Source organism: Nicotiana attenuata, unplaced genomic scaffold (assembly GCF_001879085.1).
Source record: "Nicotiana attenuata strain UT unplaced genomic scaffold, NIATTr2, whole genome shotgun sequence".
NCBI lineage: Eukaryota > Viridiplantae > Streptophyta > Magnoliopsida > Solanales > Solanaceae > Nicotiana > Nicotiana attenuata.
In genome coordinates this window covers 283910-299443 of record NW_017670531.1, presented here as the reverse complement: position 1 = coordinate 299443, position 15534 = coordinate 283910, and positions in this window count along the sequence as shown.

The following is a 15534-nucleotide window of genomic DNA, read 5'->3' as shown; positions in this document are numbered from 1 at the left end:
CTCGTACTCTCACGAGTCTAACCATATAAAAATCTCAGAAATCGGAGGTCGAATTCTCCCTCAAAACCCAATAGTTTAGTCAATGAACTTTCACCCAAATTCTTCCATTTTTGATCCTTAATTCGAATTTAAAAGGTGGATTTAACTACTAAATGATAGAATATAATTAGAAAGGATTATAGAAATGTTACCCAATAATCTCCTCTCCAAAATCCTCTCAGAATCGCCCTTGCCCGAGCTCAAAATTGATTTTCAAACTTATGAAATTAAACCCTCGAAATTTCCTATTTCTGCCCAGACATTTCCGCTTCTGCGAACAAGGGACCGCTTCTGCGGTCCCGCTTAAGCGGAAAAATAACTGCTTCTGTGGTTTTTCATTAAAGGGGGAAATTCCGCTTTTGCGGACACATGACCGCTCCAGCGGTTTCGCTTTTTGCGGAAAGATGACCGCTTTTGCGGTCTCTGAGGGGAAGCCAAAAAAATAGCTTCTGCGATGAGGAAGCCGCTTCTGCGGTTCCCAAACCGCAGAAGCGAAAATACCAGAAGGGAAAACATACCATCTGCAAAAACTTAGAAAATTTCCCCGTTAACCACCCGAAATCATCCCGAGGCCCCTGGGGCCTCAACCAAAAGCACCAATACCACCTAATACCTTATTCGAACTTACACCAATCCTCAAAACACCTCAAACAACACCGGAAACCCGATTAAATAAAAAATTCAAGCCTAAGAACTTCAAATTCTAACCAAATACGCTTTCGATCAAAAACCTAACCAAACCTCGTCCGAATGACCTGGAATTTTGCACACACATCCCAAATGACATGACGGAGCTACAGCAACTTTCGGAATTCAAATCCAACCCTCGGATCAAAAACTCACTATCGGACCGGAAACTTCAAAAATCCAAACTTCGGCATTTCAAGCTTAAATTAGCTATGGACTTCCAAAATACATTCCGAACACGCTTCTAACCCCGAAATCACATAAAGGAGCTAACGGAACCATCGGATTTCCATTCCGAGGTCGTCTTCACACTGTTCTGATTACGGACCATTTTTCAACTCTTAAGCTCTCATTTAGGGACTAAGTGTCCCAAAACTCTCCAAAACTCAACACCGAACGTCCTGGCAAACCAAAATAGCAGAAATGAACTTAGGGGAAACAGTTAATGGGGGATCGGGGCGTAAATTCTAAAAATGACCGGTCGGGTCATTTCATCCTTCCACACTTAAACATTCGTTCGTCCTCGAACGAGCATAGAGAACATACCTGGAGTCTTCAAGTCACTGAGTGCGCACTTCCAACATACACCCGCTGGTGATCCCACGTCACCCCAATCCACTTAAGCCTGACGACACCATCTCAACTGAAATTTAACCTTTCTAACAATACCAATAGGCCTTCAAGCCAGAATTCTCACCTTCCATCCGTTTCCAAAAGACCCGATCCTACATCCATATCCTGTATCAGTCTCAACCAGCTATTTCAATACAAGCCAACACACACAGGGTACAACCACACAGCATGACACATCACCCATAGGCCCACAATATCATTTTTGATAGCAATACTTGCCTGAGATCAATTCCGTACCGGCCATAAGCCTCATATTCAACAGGAACTCTTTTCAAACATCCACAACACTGGCGATGATACAATAACCACGAAAACCGCATAACAAAACACCCGAATAACCAAATCTCAGCCAACACCAACGGGTACACACCCCACAAGCTAAAACTCAAGAAGCATAGAACGGGAATGACTGAATATGAGAAAGGAAACACATAAGGAACTAACAAACAAATCAAACTAGCACAGTTTCTTCTAAAACACAAATCGACAAAACATCTAACAAGAAAGAATGAAAGCATATAAAAGACTCACAATGATCTTATACTGATATAACTCCTCACCGCAGTACATAGCCCGGTCTCAACATATCAAATCACCTGAAATCACGAGGGTCCCGCCCTCAACACTGAATCACAAGTAGGACACATATCAACCCATCTAGAGACTCTCACTAGATCCATTCCGTCTACAAATTACAACACAAGCTGGCTCCCACACCAGTGGAGCATAGAAATCACAGCTCGTAACCAAGAATACTCAGAGATCACATCAAACCTACCGAAACAGACAACATGAATTTACTACTAGCCTCATAACTCTCGACAACAGCTAGGAACGGACGATAGACACGGCTATCACTCATAGAACCTCCCAACAGAATAATCACATAGATAGAGTACAATCATGAAACGCACTCATAAATGGAACAACAAATAAGGGAACTCACTCCGATAAGCAGAACTGTGGTGAACTACAGATAGTGCCCCTCTATAACAAACCGAATCCGTACCTGAATGTCATCCAACTAGCGCACCGGCCTCAAGCCTACTATATGAAACACATCAACGAGCTAGGCCTCCCCCTTTTGGGCGCCCTCTACCTGCCGGAATACCTCGCTGGGACACACCGGTCAGAAGTCTGGGACAATCTCTCATCATGTGGCTAGTATCTCCACACTCAAAGCACCCTCTCTGCTGACGAGGCGGTGGAAACTGTGCGATGCGGGTACTCCGAGACCTATGAGCTCCTGAGTCACCATGCAAAGCCTGAAGCGCGAACTGAACTGGCTGACCCGCAAAACCTCTACCATGACGCACCCTGCCTCCAAAATAAGGACCAGTATATCTCACCGGCCTACGAGGCCTCCTCGCCTCCTCAAGCTCTCTCTCCTGATCTCGGTTGCTCTCTCCCTCATGACCCTGCCTGCCCTCTCTCTCTTTAGCATGCATACCCTCTATCCTCCTAGCAATATTCACCACCTGCTGATACGGAATATCCATCTCCAACTCACGGGCCATGCTGGACCTGATGCTAGGGATGAGCCCCTCAATAAACCAACGAACCTTCTCGCGAACAGTAGAAACCAAGGCTGAGGCGTGTCTAGCCAAACTGGTGTAACGGACAGCATACTCCGAGACGGTCATAGCACCCTGGCGCAAATTCTCAAACTCCGTGCGCCATGCATCCCTGAGGCTCTGAGGAAAAAACTCTCTCAGAAACATATCTGAAAACTGAGTCCAAGTCAGTGAAGCTGCCTCGTCTGGGCTGTCTAACTCATAGGTACGCCACCAATCATAGGCGGCTCCTCGAAGCTGAAAAGTAGTGAAAGAAGCCCCGCTCGATCCAGAGATACCCATTGTACGGAGAATACGGTAACACTCATCAAGAAACCCCAAGGCATCGTCTGATGCTAATCCACTGAACACCAGAGGATCATACTTCTCGAACCTCTCTAATCTCATCTGCTCCTGCTCGGAAGCCGCTGCCATGCCCTCGGACTGAACTGGTGCCACAGGCGGCGCAGGAATTATCTCTGGGACCTGCCCAACATGCGCTTGCTGCTCAGGAGTGCGGGCGGCGGGAGTCTGTGCTCCTCACCCGGCATGGGATGTGGCTGCAGCGAGGGGAAGCAATCCTGCCTGAGCCAAAGTGGTGTACATACTCATGAACTGTGCCAAAGTCTCCTGAATGGCTGGGGTAGTAGTAGCAGTGGGCATGTCAGGTGCCTGGACTCCGGCTGCATCTGCTGGTGGTACCTCGGCGGCAGCTCGCGCAGGCGCTCTCGCTGTACCACGTGCGCGTCCTCGAACTCTACCCCGGCCCCGACCTCCGACGGCTGCAGTAGGGGGCGCGGGTGCCCGATCACCTCGGGTAGTACGTGTCCTCACCATCTGTGAGAGAGTAGAAGACAGAGGCTTAGGATTGTGGGTGTCAAAAATCTCGCACGACAGGGAAATCAAATGAAATGGAACGTTCCTAACGGTTACATAGCTTCTCGCAGATAAGTACAGACGTCTCCGTACCAATCCACGAGACTCTAATAAACCGGCTTATGATCTGTGACTCTTATGAACCTAGAGCTCTGATACCAACTTGTCACGGCCCTAGTTCACCAACTGTGAACATGTCATGACGGCACCTGGTCCCCATGACCAGGCAAGCCTAACACTTGCGGAAATGTAATAATTGCGGAAAAATAGAGAAAATCAAGTCAAATATCTAAAGGAAACTGTACTGAATGCCGCATGGCAAGTACAACTCAACATCACAAGTCTAAAACAATTCCCAAAACCCGGAAACTCACAAATCACAAGCTAAGGGATACAAAAGAGGCTCTGACTCAAGAATATCTATACAAAGGAGAAATACTGAAATAGCTATACTTATTACAGAAAGTTGGAAAGGGACTCCTCGGTCTGCGGACGTAGCAGATAACCTCGAAGTCTCTACCGATACGCCTCCTTCCCAAGGCTGACAGAACTGAGTGGGAATACCTGTATCTGCACAACAAAAATGTGCAGAAGAGTAGCATGAGCACACCACGGCGGTGCTTAGTAAGTATCAAGACTAACCTCGGTGGAGTAGTGACGAGGAACAGTCAAGGCACCTACCGGTCAATAAACAGTATAATCATAGGAATAATGGAAATGACATATAATTATGTAAAGACTGCATGGATGACCAAGAATGCTACAAATCACAATAAGGGAAAAATACAACAAGTAACAACGAGAATATAATAAATGAGGATAGGAAATGACGACAGAATCACAATCCAAATCCTAAGGTCACAACACAGAAATGGGAAAACAAGTCAATAACTCATATCCTACAATGATGTTCACAAAGGTCTTATCCAACTCTTTCCACAATTTCAACAAGTCTCGGACAAACCACAACTCGCGAAGACCCAGCATCTGAAATCTAACAATTGGCATCCTATGCCCCATCAATCTCATGGTCATACCGACAACTAACTGGCTAACTAGGGCCACTCTCACAAATATAATGGATAAACGAGGGCGTACCTCCACCCTTAGCAAAATCAGGAGGAATTCACCTCTAATAGTGGTGTTCAGCTACGTGTATGCTTGTGCAAATGTTTCTAACAAAATTCTACCAGCTAGTAAACATGAAAAGGAGAACGGACCGCACGTGCGATGTTTGCCCACAACTTCCAAGCGATAAAGCTCATACCGGTAAGCAACCCACAATCACATTATTAAACAAATAGGAATGCCTCCACCGGCCGTCACAATTCTCTACAATCATCCCCTGACATAGCCCACCTTATTTCGCCACGTGTGCAATTAATAACATAATAAGCACCGCCTTATTTCGCCACACGTGCATCACAATATTCCCACCTTATTCCGCCACATGTGCAACCCACATATAAGCATATAACATATCCCGCCTTATTACGCCGCATGTGCAAAACATCAATAACAACAATAGCACGGCAAAGACCTCGTGCAACCCTTCAACAACAACCGCACGGCAGAAACCTCGTGCATCACTATACCAACAACCGCACGGCAGAAACCTCGTGCATCACAATACCAACCACTGCACCGCAGAAACCTCGTGCATCACAATATCAACAACCGCACGGCAGAAACCTCATGCATCACGATATCAACAACCGCACGGCAGAAACCTCGTGCATCACAATATCAACAAATGACAATATATACAGGAACAAAGCAAGAGAATCAACTCAAGAGATTCCGTTCACCAAAAGATGGTACAACTAACGTACTAGGAAATAAATGTAACAGGGAAATACTAAGCGCAATAAGGACAACTCAACAAGGGAGAAATGATACGAAACAACGATTCCATAATACTCAGTTCTACAACAAGGAAGTTAACTTGGATCAAATAATTACAAATAACTTCTTTCCAATTAAGACCAATTAATTACACGAGAGATAGAAATAATGCTTTCCAGATAAGGACAAGCAGTTAGGAATGATAATGTGACTACAGAAGGGCAATGTCTACAGTTAAACAAGTAAAAGTCATTTAGGCAACAAGAATAACCAAATAGGGCAGATAAATTCCAAGTAAGTCATGTAGAGGTGGAACTAATAACAGGGAACTCAATCGTATCCAGAACAACTTCATATTCGGTGATTACAAGTACCTAAGAGCCTAAAAGGGAAATTTTCCACAAATAAATCCGAGCACGCACTCGTCACCTCGCGTACAGGGAATACAATCAACAAGGAAGACTCGAATCCTAAGGGGAAGTCCCCCACACAAGGTTAGGCAAGATACTTACCTCGAACCGGCTAAAATCAACTAGCAACCACGTTCTTGCCACGAGTACTCAACTCCAAATGGCCCAAATCTATTCAATTAAATCACACATTGTAAATAACATCTCAAGCAACTGATCCTACTATTTAATTCAAAACTAAAGCGCGAAATTAGGCAAAATGACCAAAACGCCCCTCAGGCCAACGTCTCGGAATCAGATAATTTTCATATTTTTAGAAACCTTGTACTCTCACGAGTCTAACCATATAAAAATCTCAGAAATCGGAGGTCTAGGCGGGGACAGGATTCGAACCTGCAATCTTCAGGTCATGAGCCTGATCCTAACAATGTCATGGCATGCTCAATTATCTCTTAACTAGGTCGAATGCTCCCTCAAAACCCAATAGTTTAGTCAATAAACTTTCACCCAAATTCTTCCATTTTTGATCCTTAATTCGAATTTAAAAGGTGGATTTAACTACTAAATGATAGAATATAATTAGAAAGGATCATAGAAATGTTACCGAATAATCTCCTCTCTAAAATCCTCTCAGAATCGCCCTTGCCCGAGCTCAAAATTGATTTTCAAACTTATGAAATTAAACCCTCGAAATTTCCTATTTCTTCCCAGACATTTCCGCTTCTGAGGACAAGGGACCGCAGAAGCGGTCCCGCTTAAGCGGTCCTGCTTAAGCGGCAAAATAACCGCTTTTGCGGTTTCTCATTAAAGGGGGAAATTCTGCTTTTGCGGACACATGACCGTTCCAGCGGTTCCGCTTTTGCGGAAAGATGACCGCTTCTGCGGTCTCTGAGGGGAAGCCAAAAAAATCGCTTCTGCGATGAGGAAGCCGCTTCTTCTGCGGCTCCGCTTCTGCGGTTCCCAAACCGCAGAAGCGAAAATACCAGAAGAGAAAACATACCAGCTGCAACAACTTAGAAAATTTCCCCGTTAACCACCCGAAATCATCCCGAGGCCCCCGGGGCCTCAACCAAAAGCACCAATACCACCTAATACCTTATTCGAACTTGCACCAATCCTCAAAACACCTCAAACAACACCGAAAACCCGATTAAATCAAGGATTCAAGCCTAAGAACTTCAAATTCTAACCAAATACGCTTTCGATCAAAAACCTAACCAAACCTAGTCCGAATGACCTGAAATTTTGCACACACATCCCAAATGACATGACGGAGTTACAACAACTTCCGAAATTCAAATCCAACCCTCGGATCAAAAACTCACTATCGGACCGGAAACTTCAAAAATCCAAACTTCGGCATTTCAAGCTTAAATTAGTTACGGACTTCCAAAATACATTCCGAACACGCTCCCAACCCCGAAATCACCTAACGGAGCTAACGGAACCATCCATTTCCATTCCAAGGTCGTCTTCACACTGTTCTGATTACGGACCATTTTTCAACTCTTAAGCTCTCATTTAGGGACTAAGTGTCCCAAAACTTTCCAAAACTCAACACCGAACGTCCCGACAAACAAAAATAGCAGAAATGAACTTAGGGGAAATAGTTAATGAGGGATCGGGGCGTAAATTCTAAAAACGACCGGTCGGGTCGTTACTCGTAGGCAGCCCTATGGGTTCAGTCACAATCCAATAAAATTTTCATTTCCCCCGCAATTGGAAACTGGGGTAGAATTTTGAGGAGGACCCTCAAAATTCCGAAGTAACTACAGCCGATCATCGCAAGCAGCCGTCAGAGGTATCAACCCAGTAAACTGGGGTAGAATTTTGAGGAGGACCCTCAAAATTCCGAAGCAAAAGAGGTTGCAATGTCTTGAACCGCGTCGCAGTCGTCGGTTCATCAAAAGAAAATTATTTTCAATTATATATTTATGTTACACTTTACTAAATCATGCATATTTATTATCAAATTGCTTTGTTTAGCGACGCTACCCCAATGATACACAACATCACTGAAAACAGAGCCAAGTAGGACAAGCAAAGTCCGCGGGGAATACGAACTAACCTTTTCCCTCTACAAACTCACAATTTTTCTTCGGATACAGGCACCCAAGTTGCAAATCACCGAATACATTTATACACTCATACTTTTCGGGATTAAGACCCTCAGAACCATCACCTATTCACATTTGCTATCCACACACAACATCTCCAATAGCCACGATATCGCAATCAGCTATCATCTATCAAGCCATCAACTAAGAAATTTTACTACTGTTCGCCTTTTTCTGCATTGCATAAGGCCACTATTCTGCCTTCCGAGGTTAAACGCTACCTCCATCTGCATTTTTCTGCATTTTATAAGGCTACTATTCTGCCTTCCGAGACTAAGCTCTGTCTTCATCTGCATTTTTCTGCATTGCATAAGGCTACTAATCTGCCTTCCGAGGTTAAGCTCTACCTCTATATGCATTTTCTGCATCGCATAAGGCTACGATTCTGCCTTCCGAGACTAAGCTCTGTCTCCATGTGCATTTTTCTGCATGGCATAAGGCTACTATTCTGCCTTCCGAGGTTAAGCTCTACCTCCATTTGCATTTCCTGCATTGCATAAGGCTACTATTCTTCCTTCCGAGACTAAGCTCTGTCTCCATCTGCACGGCTAAAATATCACCACTTCATTTAAATCTTGCATCGGCTGAAAGATCGCCATTTTATTTAAATCCTGCATCGCTGAAATATTGCCATTTTTATTTATGTCTTGCATTGGCTGAAATATCGCCACTTCATTTAAATCTTGCATCGGGTGAAAGATCGCCGTTTTACTTACATTCTGCACGGCTGCAATATCGCCACTTCATTTAAATCCTGCATCGGCTGAAACATCGTCGTTTTGCTTACATTTTGGACGACTGAAATATTGCCACTTCATTTAAATCTTGCATCGGTTGAAAGATTGCCGTTTTACTTACATTCTGCACGACTGAAATATCGCCACTTCACTTAAATCCTACATCGGCTGAAAGATCGCCGTTTTACTTACATTCTGCACGGCTGAAATATTGCCACTTTACTTAAATCCTGCATCGGCTGAAAGATCACCGTTTTACTCATATTTTGCATGGCTGAAGTATCGCCACTCCATTTAAATGTTGCATCGGCTGAAACATCGCCATTTTATTTACATTTTGCATGGCTGAAACATCGCCATTTCATTTAAATCCTGCATCGACTAAAAGATTGCCATTTTCATTTAAACCTTGCATGGCTGAAAGATCACCACCTTTATTTACGCTCTCATGGGCTAAAAGATCGCCACCTTTTGCATTTTATGGGCTGAAAGATCGCCAAATTATCCAAGGGCGTCATTGTTCGGAGGCACCATCTTCACAGCCCGAGAACGCCATGCCATGGCCTGAGGACTCCTTTATCTCTTGCATATCATTATTCAAAGGCATCATCGCTCAAAGGCATCATTCTCATAGCCCGAGAGCATCATTTCATAGCCTGCGAATCCTTTATTATACGTTGTATGGCCCAGGACATCATGGTCTAAGGATGTCATCCTAACTATCCAAGGACAACATTCATGGTCCAATGGGAACTTGCATTACGTGTAAATTTATGCACAATATATGTTCGTATTGCTCATTTGTAGGTAAATCGGCTAGCAACGGATGTCTCAGCAGGAGCAATCCCGCTCCAGTTCCGCAGCCCTACTAGACTATAACCATCCACCCCAATCGAAATATCGGGTCCGTTCTTGAAAGATCTCCATCGGCATACTCCGCCGATGGATCCTGAACTACATATGGCCTCATTCCTATAAGACCAGGGATATGTAGGCAGCTCAAAAACTGGAGCACGGTCAAGTCCTTGAAACCATTTTCGCTCGGTCAAAATTGGCCATCATGTCTTTACCCGACAACTCTTTCATCCTTCCCGGGTAAAGAGGGGCAGCTGTTGATACCCCAATTTTTCTCTATGTATTTTTATATACAAAATACTTTCAAAATAACATATATATGCATATATAATCATACCCAAGTGTTTTAGTATTTTTCTCAATTTTTAAAGATTTTAAGAATCAATTTATTGTCCATTTTAGCCATACAAAAATCCAATAATTATTCCCAAGATTATCATTTTGGTGAATAACTTATTTTATTCTCATATTTATTAAAAAATATAGTTAAGGTAATTTTTGTATATTTTTACGAATTTATTTGGTATTTTTAAAGATAAATTGCATATAATTGCAATTTTAGCCTACTTCGAGATTAATAGCATTTTTTTAATTATAAAATTGGTCCCAGTATTTTTGAATTAATATTTATATGTTATTAATTAGTTTAGTACTTTTAATTTACTTTTAAAATCATTTTACTATTTTTGTAAAATAAAAAGGGCAAAACTGACTATTTAACATTTAGCCTCATTTATTTCAATTACAGCCTGTTTTACATTTCAATTGTAGCCCTTAAATTGACCCAATTCTACCCCATTTAAATCAGCCCAATTTCATTTCTTACCCGGCCCCGACCCAATTTAAAAACCCGCCTGGTTCCCATTATTGATCCAGGCCGTTGATCATTTTGATCAACGGTCATAAATCCCCCTTATCATTTTTAACCCCAATGACCTACCCTAATCCCTCATTCTCACCTGGCCCGCCGCCTTTGAATCCCAAACTCTCTCAGATCCTCTCAACAGCTCTTCGAAACCCTAGCCTCCTCCTACCTTATTTCACCATGTTTTCACCGGAATCCATGGCTTCCCAGGCCATGGATGGTCTGTACTCACCCCTCTCCACCATTAGACCTTGGGTGTTCGAGGTTTTGAAGGCTGACTTCGATGGTTCTCTTTTCAAATCTTCTCAGATCTGTAGTTCTATGGCCTCTCCGGCCATGCTCCGGCATACTCAAGCATTAGAAGCCTGATTCCTGACCTTTTTGACCCAGGATCTGATTTTTCTTCCAAGCCTTTCTCATTTCTAGGGTTTCTCCGAAACCCTAAGATGTTCGAGGTTCTTCTCTGTTTATTTTCTTAGATTTATGGTATGTTTGTGTTCTACTGGGCTCCTGAAGTATTTTCCCCAAATCTTCTTTTCAAAATCGTTTCTGGAAAAGTTTTCAAAAGATCTTTTTGATTCTATCTGATTCTTTCTTTATGTGTGTTTGTCTGTGTTATGCACGTATGGCTTCTTTACTACGCATGTACTGTCCTTCTACTTTTCTTTTTCTATACATGTGCTCACACGTTAATCCGTGTTATGTTTTCCTTACTCTTCTACTACATGTGTTTACCGTTGAGTTCTGTGATTTGTATTTACTTTACTAGACCCTGTTTGTGTTCTTGCTAAACGGGTTTCATCTATTTTTTAGTTTAAGTTTGTACTACTTCTTTCTTCTGAACTTGTTTAAGTTTCAAGTTTTCTCAAACATGATCGCCATGACCTTGAATCTGTTTTCTTTCTTTGTATCATGTCTGTTTATTTCTCAAAGGTCTTTGGAAAAGACTTCTGAGCCTCTATCAAGTGGCTTGCCTTCTCATCTCTATTGTCTGATTCGATTTGAAACCATAGTATTTAGGGTTTCCTTTTGGAAATTTTGATTTTTGTGTTCTAGTTAGGGCTCCACTTTTGGACCCTGGACTCTCAAACTCACTATGAGTCTGCAAATTGAACCTGTATCTATTTGCTTATGATTCTGAACTTCTCTTTGATTAAACTCTCTTCTAAACAACTTGACAGTCTCTTCTTGATCCATATATTTGTGTGCTTTATATATGAGAACTCTTCTTTCAAAATGTTTTACCAACTAATTAATTAATTCTGAAATCCTCTGATGGGGTTTGAGTGATTGCTACTGATTTTCCCTAATTGAATCCTCTTTACCTATTCCTGACTTGGTCCATTCGAGTTAAGCTTGTAATTTTGATTTATACTGGTTGTTTGATTGATTCTCTTTCCTTTTATTTACAACTCGTGTACCATTGGATTTTGCCTTAAATAACTCCTATGTATTTACCCTTCATTGTACTGCTTGGAAAATATTTTTTGGTTAACTTTTTCCTTAATTGTCTTTCACCCGTTGGAAATTAGAATCCCTTAACTAAAGGGAGATTGATTTCAGTGTTATTCCCTTACCTTTCTTACTCGTTTTCTGCACTATAAAGGGGACTACCCTTCTGCACTTTTGAGGGGACTTCGAGTTCAATACCCCGAACCTTTAGTTCAATACTTTCAACTTACTACACACTTACAATATTGCTTTGAGTTCAATACTCTCACAACATTCTGTTCCTTCTGAGATCTTTTGGAACTATTTGCTTGCAACTTGGCTTTCAAGACTACTGTTTTACTTGTTTGTTTTCTCTGAAACTGGTATGTTCTAATTTAACTTTCTTGCCTCACCCCTATGTGTTTATTTACAGTTTTCTGCAGTCCCGTTTACTCTGCTGTTCATGTTCAGTGATTAATGTTAACTATGTATGTTCTTTCCTTGCATCTGTTTCTGTTGTGAATCCCTGCCCTTTTTTCCTTCTATGTGTTTGAGTTAAGGCTCATGGCCTGGCAGTATCTATATTGCTGCCCAGGTCTGAACCTGATCCTCAATGGATCCCAACTCCCAACTTTGGCTAAACAGGCTGGTCAGGGGTGTGCCAGCACTCTTAATTGCTGGGCATGACCACCACCCTGCCATGGCCTTCCCTAATTCTTCTCTATGTACTTACACTTACTCTTAGACTTTAAGTTCTACCCCCCTCCTATGAGCCTTGCTTTGGGACCTTGAGTTCCCTCTGAACTTGGACATTTGAGGGCTGGCCCTTCCACACTGCACTATAATCTAATTCCGCAATGTATATGGGGTGTAGCACTGCCCGGAGTCCCCTTGAGGCTCTTGGAAACTTTGACACATCCCAAATAAGAGAAAGGCTTTTGGAAAACTGATCCTGGAAGTTGGTTTATCACATATTGTTAGACCTTGAGTCTGAATTAGGATGTTTGGTTGTAGCTTGAACTTTTGATGTAATTTTACTTTTCTGATTTATTCGGGTATGTAATAATTTGTAATAACTATGGGGTTCTAGTAAAAGGGGAGGGTCACTCATGTATGCATATGGGTAGACATCATGTTTTAGGTATTTATTAGTGCAATCACAGCCTGCTCTTTCGCTTATGCATTTCACATAGAAATCCTGTCTATAAATTATGCATTACATGTAGAAATCCTACCCATAAGCTGTTTCAGTATTGCATGTAGAAATCCTGTCTATAAGTTATACATTACATGTAAAAATCCTGCCTATAAGCTGTTTCATTACTTGCATATAGAAATCCTGTCTATAAGTTGTGCATTACATGTAGAAATCCTACCTATAAGTTATTGCATCAATACATATAGAGACCATGCCTATAGGTTTTCTGCATATAGAAATCATGATCCTAGGTTTTCTACACTTCTGCATATACCCCTGTCATTAGGCAAACAGTCTCTAGCTTAAAATAATAACAAGTTGCATCCTAGAAATCATGCCTATAGGATTCCTGCATCTCGATAATCGTTTTAAAATCAATAATGCTTAGAAATCATGCCTATAGGAGCAGTCGTTTGGATCTGATTCGTCTATTTCATCTATAATTCTGAAATCAGTAGTAATGTTGTTTAATATCTGCAGAATTTAGTTGGTTCTAAAATCAGTAACCCTTCTTTAAAAAATCAGTATGCTTCCACCTAGGCAAGCAGTAGGTAATTGATTAACTGTGTCAGTCCTTGATAAACTACAACCAGACAAGGCCTAATTCGAACTTCTCATATGAGAAATATGTAATGAAGCAACCTATCCTAACGCTAAATTTAATTCAGGCTAAAACCAGTATCTGAAGTCATGCTAGACAATTTGCTTCTTTTGAGGAGGCCTGCTTGAGCCTTTTAACTGCTATGTGTTTCCCTTAACTGCTTTATGTGTTTTGTTTGTCGCATTAGAGTTTTATCCTTTCAAACTCTGAAAAGCCCCAATCTCCTTCCCTTTTAGGACTAGTAGCCCCAAATGCCTCCGGGACTGATAGGATTGGGACGGGTAATGGCATGCAATAAGTAACGATACTATCTCGCGTTTTAATACCTTAACAAGGTGGGAAAGGGTAGATATGGATATGATGACCACGCGATAACACCACGTGTATAAACGGTTACCGGGTGTTGTGTGGGGTGATCTATATTATTTATAAATCTAGGACCCCCTCCCTCTTCACTTGTTTACTTCCTTTTCTTTTTCCAGAATTTTTCTTTTAAGCTATTGACTTTCAGTTCTTTAAACTTCCTCTTTTACTTCAGTCATTTAAAAAAGTCTCTTTTTAGTTATTTGATTTCCAGCGCTGTTTCTTTTCCAAACCTCCGCCTCTTTTACTCCTTTGTCTGATTATTTGACCCCCCCTATTCCTGCACTTGTATATCCTTTAAATAATTATGAAATCGCCTATTTCCAAATTTCGGTATGCTTTTAACTTTTATACTCCCCTTGTTGCAATCGTTATGTGAAAGCTGTTTTGTCTGCTTATTTGTTGTGTATATTTAAAGTCACAATTGTAGCATGGCCGGGAACCACACTAGTGGATCTTGAGGGGTGCCTAACACCTTCCCCTCGAGATAATTTCAAGCCCTTACCCATTCTCTGGTTCTTCTTCTTTTAAGTTGAATTTCTTCTTAGTGTCCTAATGCACTTAATCATTAGGTGACGACTCTTCATGCAGAAATGGGCTGAGTGCCCTGAGCCAAATCAATGCAGAAGTCAATATCCTTGTCGGGTGGCATACCCGACAAGTCTGAAGGAAATACCTCAGGAAACTCACGAACAACAGGCATAGAATCAATAGAAGGAACCTCGGCACTAGAATCACAAACATATGCTATATAGGCCAAACACCCCTTCTCGACCATACGCCAAGCCTTCACATAAGAGATGACACTGCGGGTGGAATAACAAGGAGTCCCCCTCCACTCTAAACGAGGTAAACCCAACAAGGCTAAGGTCACAGTCTTGGCATAACAGTCCAAGATAGCGTGGTAAGGTGATAACTAGTCCATCCCTAATATGACATCAAAATCAACCATGTCCAGAAGAAGTAAATCTACACGAGTCTCAAGACCTCCAATCACAACTATGCATGAACGATGGACTCAGTCTACCATAATCGAATCACCCACCGGGGTAGACGTATAAACATGAGCACTTACAAAATCACTAGGCATGACCAGATACGAAGCAAAATAAGATGACACATATGAGCATGTAGACCCTAGATCAAATAAAACTGAAGTATCTCTGCAACAAACCAGAACAATACCTCTAATAACTGCATCGGAAGCCTCAGCCTCGGGCCTGGATGGAAGAGCATAACATCGAGGCTGGGCCCTACCGCCCTAAACTACATCTCTAGGACAGCCTGCTGCTGGCTGGCCCCCACCTCTAGCGGCCTGAGCTCC